This window comes from Raphanus sativus, unplaced genomic scaffold (assembly GCF_000801105.2).
Source record: "Raphanus sativus cultivar WK10039 unplaced genomic scaffold, ASM80110v3 Scaffold2626, whole genome shotgun sequence".
NCBI classification, from domain to species: domain Eukaryota; kingdom Viridiplantae; phylum Streptophyta; class Magnoliopsida; order Brassicales; family Brassicaceae; genus Raphanus; species Raphanus sativus.
In genome coordinates, this window is record NW_026617934.1 from 1 (window position 1) to 11,790 (window position 11,790).

The following is an 11,790-nucleotide window of genomic DNA, read 5'->3' on the forward strand; positions in this document are numbered from 1 at the left end:
CTGGCCGGTAGTTTTTGTTTTAAGAGAAAGTTTAGCATGCTCTGTTTTTGAGTTTCTGCTCTGTTCAAAGTAGCTAAAAGCTGTAAAAACTACTACTTTCTGAATTAATTTTACATATAATTAAAAAAAATGTTTAGTTATAACTTAGAAGCCACATTCTGTTTTTTCTTACCTTGTACTTGAAAAATGCCAAATAAAAAAAAAGCGCGATAGTTGTTGTTGTCCACATTCATCTCTTTGACAATCGAGTCTGGGGTCTTATATTTTTGCCATATGATGGATGATCAGCTAGCTGCAGTGGCTGCCCTGTGCGTGCAGTATGACGCAAATTATAGACCAAACATGAGCATTGTGGTGAAGGCACTTCAACCTCTTCTAAACCATCCTCGTTCTACTCCACATAGGAACCCTTATTGATCATCAGGTATCAAAACCACATCTCAGCCGCTGCTTCACAATGATTAATCAAATGTGTATTCATTTTGGTTTTGCATTTAAGTCCCACTTTTGAAGAGCTGTGTATGTATTTCTCTAAATTATCTGTATTCTGTTATGTAATTTCCGAGGTGGGAAAACTTAATAATGATTTCACAAATCTCACTATTATATCTTGACTAGAGAAAAAAAAATCTTGACTAGAGATTTTCTCTTTAGGATTAATGTAAATTGTATTTAGCCAAAAAAATCATCTTTTACAACTCGTGTGACGTTCGCTTGAGAAAGAAACATATTACATCTGGAAGATTGTTCTTACATCATTTTGGCTCTGCATACACGGCGTAGAAGGAACCACCGTATGGAAATATTAACTTTTATGAAGACGAAAACTAGATTTATCTTAATTCAATCCTAATAGTGTTCTAAGAGAAAAAGAAAGAAATATTAACCTTGATCAATGCTTAGTTAGGCTTACCATGGATAAAACTCCACCAGTTGATCTTCTCTATGCATAACCTTTCATTTTTAGGATTATTTTGATGGAGAGGAATCAAACCTGTCTTTCCTCTATTTGATATTGTAACGTTAGTTAATTACTAATGGAAACATGTCGTTTATATATTTATGCTAATAGTTGTGATGGTTCACGACAATTACCATGTAACCACTTTTTCTATGTAACACCCTTTTATGTAATGTATTTGGCATCATCTTTATATAGTTAAATATTAATTAACTATAAATACTATAAACATATAATAAATATTAGAGAAATACATTTATAAAATAATAAGGTAATAAAAAGGGTTATCAATACACCCGAATTCTAATGACTTTAATTGAAACCAATTCATCATATTATCATCTTTAATTTTAGAATTTATAAACATTTTAAAATTTGCAGTGAACTTTCAAAAAAATTTATAAACTATAAACTTATTAAAAATCGTACTTTGAAAATTTTGGTATCGATGATTTAAAAAATTGTTATAAGAGATACGAATGATTATAAAGTCTCATGTCATATTAAAATATACTATATATCTATGTTAGTATCAATTAAATTTAAAATGATACAAAATAGATAAATGTGATTATTTAGTGTACTTACCATAAAATGATAGTAAGTAAACAATAGTGCTTTGTCTGGTTTATGTGTTTACATATATAATTAATAATTAATGTTTCTCAATTATTCAATATATAATTATTATGTTTTTATTACATATGTAAAAGAACGTAAAATAAGTAATAATATATAAAATAATTTGTATATACAACGTTCATCCCGCTCAAAAGTATATATATATTGGTTAACTATTATTAAAATGCAAAAATATAGTAGAGTTTATAATTACCAAATATAATTGTTTTATAAATTTATCCCGCACATGGTGCGGGTTATCACCTACTATCTAATAAATCAGAAATTTAACTTTAATTGAATTCCTAGGTGTCAAAATGAGCATTCCTAAAAATAATAGAAAGTCTTTATCAATAATACTATACACTCTAAATTACCATTGAACACATTGGGTGGTAACGCATTGGGTGGTAAAGCTTTAGTTTGCGGATCCGCTGTCATTATATTCTTTCTTATGTGCTCAACTGACACTCTATGTTTCCGAAATTCTTCTTAGATAGTTAAGTACTTTAATTTAATGTGATTAGCACCATTCTTATATTTTTCATAAACTCTCAGCGTCTTGACTATAATTAATGTCGACAGTTTAAAATCTTCAGATAAATCTTCGAAGGCACTATTCATGAATTGTGGTCTCAAAGTATGCCACAATTCAACCTTAATAGTGGAAGTAGCAATGACAGACTGCTTTCCACTTTTCTTTATATTGTTCCCTCAAATAATATGAACAATAGCCAAACATGGAACTGCAAAAGTAACATGAGACTACTTACATAGAAGTCCTCTAGTTAAATGTAATATTGAAGTTCTATTTTTATGGTGGAAGACTTCATTGTAAGTCTTCTATAAAAAGTCAAATTTATGACACAATTTGGTCGATTGCAAAACTAACATTTTTATCCTAGAAGACTTACCGGAAATTATTCTCTGGTATTTTCAAAAAAAATTCAAAAATGAAAGTAAGCCAGTATTTACGAAGGAATATTTCCATGTAAATCTGCTGTAGAGTACACTTCTCTAGAAGTTTTCTTTTGTAAATTTGCAATTTCCAAAAAAACCTAAACGGAAGACTTCCTAGAAGTCTTCTGCCGAAAGACTTCCGTATAAGCCTTCTAGTAGAAGACTTTCAAGGTCAAAGCTTAATAATTTTTATTTTCACTAAAATTATAAGGAACTTTAATATTTTCTTATTAATTTATGTATATTAGTCAATATTGAGACTACTTAGTGAAACTGATAACTTAATTGGTAACCTCATAATTATCACCAATTAGATTTTGTAATTGACACTAATGTGGAAGATAAGAACCATGTGACAAAAAAAATTACAAAAACAAGATAAATTAGTAAGAAAGACATGAAACAAAAAATTAGAAATTAATGTAAATTTTGGTGTTTTCAAGACCAAAGAGATAAGAGAGAGATTGGAGAGTTTTAGTTTGGGCAAAAGGTAAGAACTTTATGCAACAAAAGCTTACAAAATGAAGAAAATCAGACATGAAAACTTACCAAAATACTCAAATCTGTTATGAAAGAGGATACATGCTCAGAAGACTTCCAGGAAGTCGTCCATAAAGTCAGAATTCTTCTAGAGTCTAACCAAGATCTAAAAAAATCTGCATATTCAAACCCATATTTGAAAGACCACCATATTTAAAAACGTTCAAATAGCTTCAAAACAGAGAAAATGAGTGGAAGATTGGATAGATCTACTTTTATGGAACACACAAAAATATATATCTGAAATTTATAGATCTACCTTTAAGAGAGTGGAAGATGGGAACCATGTAATAAAAACCTGCAAAAACAAGATAAAGACATGAAAGAAAAAAAATGAAAAATTCATATAAAGTTTGGCGTTTTCAAGTTCAAAGAGATTAGAGAGAAGTTGGAGAGCTCTAGTTTGGGAAAAAGGTAAGAGCTTTAAGCAATAAGAGGTTACCAAATGAAGAAAAATCAGACATAGAGACTTACCAAAACACTCACATCTGTTATTAAAGAGGAGGCATAGGAGAAGACTTCCAGGAAGTCTTCCAGTAAGTCTAAAGACTTCTATGAAGTCTTCTAATGCTGTATATTCTAGTGTTGAGTCTGACTCAGATTTGAAAAACATGCATATACAAACCTATATATGAAAATCCTGCATATCCAAAAATGTTTAAATGGCTTCATAACTGAGAAAATAAATGTAAGTTTAGATATATTTATCTTTATAGAACACACAGAAATATAAATCCAAAATTTATAGATCTATCTTTAAAGGAGTGGAGATGAGAACCATGTAATAAAAAAAATTACAAAATAAGACAAAAAATGAAAATTTGATAGAAAGGTTAGTGTTTTCAAGTTCAAAGAGATTAGAGAGAGGTTGGAGTGTTTTAGAGTGAGAAGCATTACATTTTTGTTGTAGCCATTTGAGAGGAAAATAGATAGTGTACAATTTTTCATTATATATGAAGACAAAAATTTCCATTTAGGTTAAATATTTCCGATTTAGAAGACTTTCAGAGCAGTCTTTAAAAGACTTCCAGAAAGTCTTCTAACCCCTAAATATACTACTCGCCCAGAAGACTTTCAATAAGTCTTATAACCCTTAAATATATACCCTAAATTCAAATAAGTAACTAAATGAAAACAAACACTTCATTAAACTTAAAATAAACATTAAAAGTGTTTAATATACACAAAACTAATCACATATAGGTCAAATTTTATTTTTCTAAGAAAATGTTAAGGTTCCAAACTCTAACCCTAAATATACAAACAATACTACAACATATGTCACCAAACCCTAAACCAAAGAATGCAATGACTCACTACATTCACTCATTTGTGCTTAAAACTTTTCAATTTTATTACATTTTGATTTATATCATTTATAAATATTTATAATTACATGATTTAAATTTTTCACCCATCAAAATGTTTTTTATAAAATTTATAAAATTATTTTTAAAATATATGAGAAGACTTCTTGGAAGTTTATCGCAGAAGACTTACAAAACCTCAAAATACTTTCAAGGGTTATTCCATACAAGTACATTCTTTTTTTTATCATAAGGAGCTACTTGTAATTTCACTAGCCTTTTGAGTTAGTTTTACATTTGATTCAATTTGGAGTTTATATTTGTGTTTAAAATTTAGTCGTGGATCATATTTGACAATTTCCCCATATATTTATGTATTTTTATATTATTATCCCACCCCTAGTTTATACAAATAATAAGGTAAGAAAAAAGATTATCAATACAACTGAATTCTAATGACTTTAATCAAAACCAATCCATCACTATGTCATCTTTAATATTAGAATCTTATAACATCAGTGTAAACTTGAACTTTATAATTAAACGAAAGATATAAATGTCACAGAAGAATATAAATATTCTTACATCTACGACAGTGAATCAGGCATAGAGGAGCAACACACTAAGCTGAAAAGTGAGGCCGAGTACTCTATCTGGAAGAGCTCTCCAGATTAGTACAAACCAGTTTCAAAACTAAAATACTTGGAATCTATTACGCCAGTAAGGGAACATGCTTGACTGGTGAAAAGGGTGCATACACCAAATTTTGCCTTCTTTACTTGGTGACAATTCAGAACCTTCTCACCACATGAGATTGTATGCTTACTTGGAACACAAGTGTCAACTCGTCATGTGTTTTCTGCAATCAACTTGAAACTCGTGACCACTATTTTCCTTATGTCTTTACTCAGCTGCAGTCTGGACACAGCTGATGAGTGGTTTCCTTGAACCTCCTTCCACGATATTCTGGGAAGAACTAATGGTGCTCACTATAGATAACAGCCAGGATATACTCACCATGTTCCTTAATCGTAATGGTTTCCAGGTCTCCCTCCACTCTTTATGGTGTGAAAGGAATGATAGGAAATACTATGCTACTCCAACCACTGTCTCACCTCTTGTTACCATGCTGGATAGGCATATCCAAAACCGCTGTAGCTCATTTAGAGAGTTGGGTGACCAGAAGTTCGCAGCAAGTTTAAGATTTTGCTTGCTTGCCACACGATAAAAAAGTATCGACATTAGGGTGAGGGTAGGGGTGGGCACGGATAACACCATAATTTTCAGGTGATTTTCTTCGTAGTTTACAGATATCTGATTTTTCGATTTACTTTGATTCGGAAAACTAATATCCAGTTTTCTGGATATCCAAAATTGTTTTACAAATATTGGAGAATATTTAAGGATATTTACGAATATTCATTCATTTTGTTCAATACAAGTAAATTTTTTAAAAACATATAAGTCTGATTTCATGATTTCAAAAAGTATCTTTTACATAATATAAAACATAATATGTTCTATAAATTAAAAAATTAATTAATTTTCTTATAAAACAGAATATTTTTTTAAAAATGTAGTTTTATTAACATTTTATATTTCTTTCTTAATTTAATAATTTTATAAGTAATTTTTAAAATAAAATTATTAAACTTATATGTTAATATAATAACTATATAAAATTATATATTTTATAACCCTCTATTTAGTAATATATATACTTCTATATGTATAAAAAAGGGCGGATCGGATATCTGACCATGGTTTTTTTTTGCATTTGTAATTTGCTTTGTTTTTAACAGTTTTATAATAATTATATTCACTAATTTAATCTTGTAATTATTTAATTTTATTAAAGTATGCAATTTTTTATTTTTGTGATGAAATATCATTATTTAGTGTTGAATTTTTAATTTTAAAAAAGAAAATATTTTATTTTTGTGGATCTTATTATTAAAAAGATATTTATTTTAATCGATACTCGGTAAAAGTAACTAATTTTTAACGCAAGAACTCTTCTCACTCATCGCTTAATTATTAATTAGTAAATTAGTTTTATTTGTAAGACTAAAAATAATGTACTGTCGGCCAGGAAGTGTCTGTAGCCATAACAGCCTTGTTCTCTTTATTCTTCACCGCAAGGTTCCTTAATAAGACAAAAGCAGTCATGCTGGTGTTTCTTTTCATAAAAGATATCTCTACAGTTGCACCTCAGATATTTGATCTTCTTATCAACCTGGCACGTCTTGTTTTGATCAGGGCCACATTTTCCAGGAGTCCTTTTTAACCGGTCACAAGCGCCATTCACTTCTATAATTTTCCGTCGATCAATAAAAGAAACAAAATAGAAGTTAATATTGGGTAAATATTTTGGCTGAACAATGATAAATACGAGAAGTGTTCAGGAGGGGAATCAATTGTTAGTCTTTTGTTCTAAATTGGTTTTATATTCAAGCTTCCATTGTTTTTGGTTAAGGCTGAACATAATCTATTTGTAGTTTAGGGGTTGTTCTAAACTTTTATGCATCTCTAAGCTTTCAGAATGAATGAAAAGCAGACTGTGGTTGCACTAACATGTAACCAAACCATCACTATTGCAATGACATTTACAATTTTGCAAAAATTGGCTAAACAATGATAAATACGAGAAGTGTTCGGGAGGGGAAGATCAATTGTTTGTCTTTTGTTCTAGATCGGTTTTATATTCAAGCTTCCATTGTTTGTTGTTAAGGCTGAACATAATCTATTTGTGGTTTAGTGGTTGTTTTAAACTTTTTTGCACCTTTAAGCTTTCAGAATGAATGAAAAGCAGACTGTGGTTGCACTAACATGTAACCAAACCGTCACTATTGCAATGGCATTTACAATTTTGCAAAAAAAAAATTAAACAACGATTGGCATTTCGTAACATTTTTTTTTTGAAAATGGGTTTACAATTTTGCTCTTTTTTGTTAACACCATCTTGGTATCTCAACTTGCGGATACATAGTCAAATAAAAATAAATAATGTATTTACCTTTCACAATGTTGGAAACGTAAAACATGAGAACGCATAAAACAAGAACTGAAATAAAACACTTCATGATTTAAGAAATTGAGAAAAAAAATTATGTTTTTTTTTTATCTGAACTTCTTTTTTGTTTCTGTTATATGTAGAAACCTTTTTGTTTTCTCTTATCTATCTAAAAGAATGTGCTTTTTTCTTTGTCCATACACATCATATATATACCCAACATGCACTAAAATAGATCTTAGTGTTAACCTAAACAGAATAAAAAAAACTGAACAGATTAAAAGCGTATGGTCTGGCTGATTCAACGAAACCAATGATCTCGGTAGATTATTCTTGGAAAGAAAAAAAATACCTTTCAAACTTTTTTGTCGGATCTGATGAAAGTTTTTGTAACGCTTAGACCTCTCATGGCTAATAGGTCTTCCACATCCGTTCATTCGATTTGTGGGAAATTCCATTCTGTATAACGGTTGGTGCGTTATCAATACAATACTAAAAGGTGAATAATCTCAACTCTTACCATGTCCACGTCGACAAATTAAATCGACCAATAGGAGAAGAGTGATTCGCCACGTCAGATTCGTCATTTAAATCAGTTGGGCTTCAAAACCAATGTTATTTGGCCCATCTACTCTGATCTATCCTCCTGCGTTTCTCCTGCGCCGTTTACGTTCCTTGAAATCTTCAGACCACGGTTTCTTCAGATGTGTAACGATGAGAGCATGTCTTTACTTCTCACCATTAAATATTTCCTTGATTTTCTCCCACTACGATTTATTCAATCATCTCCTACTGACGCGATCGAGTCCTTCTCCTCTCTTTTATGCCTTTTCTTAAGAACCCTAACTCTATCTTTGGAGAAAATTGAAAGTTTGGATTTTGTTTTGCAGGACTACGGAAGATGATATAATTGTATATCAAGTAACATCTGAGGACATTGTTGATGACTTTGAGACGAAGTGGTTGATGTTAAAGACAAAGAGCTTAATAAGCAGAAGCTGAGGAGAAGAATTGATCAGCACAAGGTCTGTTCTTTGTCTTGATATTAGCTATATTTCAAGCGTCACTGATACAAACCAGAGTCTGATTAGTACAATACGATGAGATCTATACACAATGGTCTCATCTATAAAGACCAAGTTGAACTTTACATATTGACATGGCTACTTATTGTAATCACGTTAGTCTCCTACTAATTATGACTGATCTATTGAACGGTCTATTAATCTTTTCCATGATAACAAATAGCTTCCACCGTGGAGGTGCGGCTGGTTCGTTTTCCCCAGCGCTCATACTCGGTGATGATCGTGATAAAAACAGTCGATCCGGAGGAGGACAATAATTACTGGTACTCTTAACAGTTCCTACCATTTTTTTCTCATTAATTGTTGTCGTGATGGCTCTGTTTACCTAAAATATGATGTGCTAATGATTGTACTTTCTTAATTAACTCTAGGAAGAGCCACCCTGTATGTCTTCTTGCGGTGATTATCTTAAAAGGAACTTCTCCTGGTGGCTTGATTGAGGCATGTTTCCCTTCATGCAGGTCTCTAAATGGCTTGATTGAGTAAATTATATAAGTACATTGCGTTTACCAATTCCTAATATTATTATATCTTACAGTGTCCTAGAATAATCATTAGCGATGTAGAGGTAAGCAAGACTCTTGCTTGAACCAAGTACATGGAGTATGGTTTGAAATGAGACTGAGGCAAGAACCTTCTCCAGGGTTCACAGCTGGAGGTTTAGTTGCTCTATTTTCACCCTGTTTTTATTTTAAAGTTTTAACGAAGACAATTTAGAATTGATCTGTTTGTTATATTTTGTATAGACAATACAATACGACTACTGTGATCACACAAGTTCCATATCATGTGGTTTATGCCAAAGATGGAAAGGTGATGAAGTACCCAGTTATTTGAAGTGGTAACAGATGGTGAGAAGTCGAAGGCGGGGAAGAAGCGAGCTAAGGCTCCATGGGCAAAGCTACTTTCTCAGTATTCTCAGGTGGGTCAAGTTTCATCAGTGATTGTTTATTTATTGGTTTGATATCTAATAGTCTGCGAATTCTAGGACATTGAGTATGGATTCATGAGCGGCGACAAGGACAACTTCAACCTCGCCGATCTAACCGCCTGTAAGACTTCCTCCCCCTCTGACTACACTCTCCTTCTCTTCCTTGCGCTTCCTCTTATGCGAGAGACCTGTTTAAACCCTGATTTTTTATTTAGTCGTGGTTACTTACTGTTTCTTCTTTCATCTGCGATTGTTTTTGTAGCTCTTAAAGACAGGATCGAGCTGGCCTTATGAACTCTCTCAAGGTGAGTTTTGTTTTCTTCCCACAAAAAAAAATAAAGTTCTGCAGTCGAAGAATATGAATGGTTTTTTCGAGTTTAATGTTGCTATTAGACATTGCCTTGGTTTGATTTTATAAGGTTTCAGTGTAGAATGAGTTCTGTTGGAGATTGTTTGTGATTGTTTTCTTTTTATTTTTGTATATGTTAAATCCACAGAACAAGCTAATGGCTGGTCAGCGTTCTGATGTTCTCGAGAGTCTGACTCCTCAAGTGAGAAACCGTGTTGAAGCCTTGAGGGACATACAGGTTAGACAAGTTTGTTTCGTATTAATTTATTAACTTGCGTAAAATGATGTGGTTCCTTCAAATCTTATCTTGGTTAAGGATGTGAGATTGTGTGTATTCTCTCCTTCCTTTATTCGAATGTCAAGCGGCCTTAAATATATTAAGGTGTTTGTTCCGTATTGATAAACCTGTGACGTCTCTCAACGCAGGGAAAGCATGATGAGCTTGATGCAGAGTTCCGTGAGGAGAGAGCTGTTCTTGAAACCAAGTATGATAAGTTGTATCAGCCTTTGTATACCAAGGTAATTGTTTGTTACTGAGAAAAAAGTCTACAGTTTCCTGTGAGATTTTGTGTTAAACATCATCTGCTTATATCAAGAAGCTATGGGCATACTCATGAATTGTATTGATCTTGATATGTGTTGTGTTTCTCATCTACATCACCAGAAGAAACAGGTCAAGGATCCGGAGCTTGGTGAAGAGGAGTTGAAGAAGTTCCAAGAGGTAACTTGATCAAATAAGAAAGTTTCTCCCGAAGATGAAGATAACCCAAACCCGAGTCAGTCCAACGCCACTACCTTGAGTCGAAGGTCACATCTATGGTGGTGATTTGTTACCTGGTTAAGGAGATGCCCTAGAACAGTATGTCCGGTAAGGTAAATGTATCCAATGTAGAGAAATATTAGGTCTTAACTCTGACGAGATTCAGAAGGTTGAGGGTCTTGGTTATGTGATGTGGAAGTAGGCATGAAAGGATGAATGATAATTGCATCATAAAGAAAAACCAGGTTTAAAGTGCTGAAGAGGTTCAGAAATTTGAGGATCTTGGTTATGTGATATAGAAGGTCAACGATTGTTTGAATCCGGCATTGGCCCTGTTTAACTATGAGGAGAGGGTATGGTTATGTATGATCTGTAGCGGTTTGTGCAACTCTATATGGGAGAAGACCCCAACTATGATCCTTCTGGTGATGTACAGACTGATGGAGCAGATGACTGATTTGATTTCTTATGTTGATTGTGTGGGACTGTAGGTACTTATTGTTATTGTTTGTTTGCTACTTACCCGTTAACTAGATGCATAATTTATGTGTAGATATATTGCATGTGTTAAAGATGAAACATTTTGGTTTAGCAAATCTTTTTATTTATTTTTCGATAGTTAGCTATGGGAAACACTCCACACTTTCCATTTAAAAAGAAACGCCGATGGCCTAGACAAAAGCATCATGTAAATTTAAGTGATATAAAGTTATGCACACCAAGGTTATATTATTGAGAGCCTGACTGGTGTAAAGTGGCTTATAAATTACTTGAAATCTGACAGACTAATGCATAATCTCTGTAAAAGTAGAAGACTAATCAAGGTAGGCCGTTAAACTCTTCCTGTTAAAGAAATGAGCTATCAATATTGTTTGTGCTCGAGTTCACAGTTTGAAATAAATATTCTACATCTTCATAGTTTCATATATTTTAGCTGAGTGATGTTTTTTTATTGTTTGTTTGCTATTTATCAGTTGCAATTTCGAAGAGGAAAAGTTATAAAGTCTCTGTTGCTTAGTTTTATTCTCCAGTGGAATTTTATGCCAGCAATGATTGAGTTTCCCACTCATTGAATCATCTACATTTTACATCAATGGTTTGAAATAATGTTTTAAATATAATTTTATAACAAAATTATAATATATATAAAATATAATTTTTAAAAAAATAAAAGTATATTTATAAATATAATATATATTAGTATTCCTATTATTTCAGTTTAAAATAATTGAATGTTTTTATATTTATATTTATAATTTTTTT

General features: G+C 31.9%; 1 long non-coding RNA gene across 2 annotated transcripts; it reads left to right on the forward strand.

Moving 5' to 3' along the window:
- The first annotated feature begins 8,124 nt into the window (after positions 1–8,124).
- LOC130505832 (uncharacterized) lies at positions 8,125–11,094 on the forward strand. Of its 2 annotated transcripts, XR_008941817.1 has the most exons (11): positions 8,125–8,207; positions 8,293–8,427; positions 8,651–8,750; positions 8,859–8,948; positions 9,026–9,145; positions 9,234–9,409; positions 9,476–9,539; positions 9,681–9,723; positions 9,916–10,005; positions 10,194–10,286; positions 10,432–11,094. It is a non-coding gene; the product is annotated as an uncharacterized LOC130505832 (long non-coding RNA). The 2 variants fall into 2 exon arrangements; XR_008941815.1 differs by having other exon boundaries at positions 8,127–8,427.
- Positions 11,095–11,790: the final 696 nt, after the last annotated feature.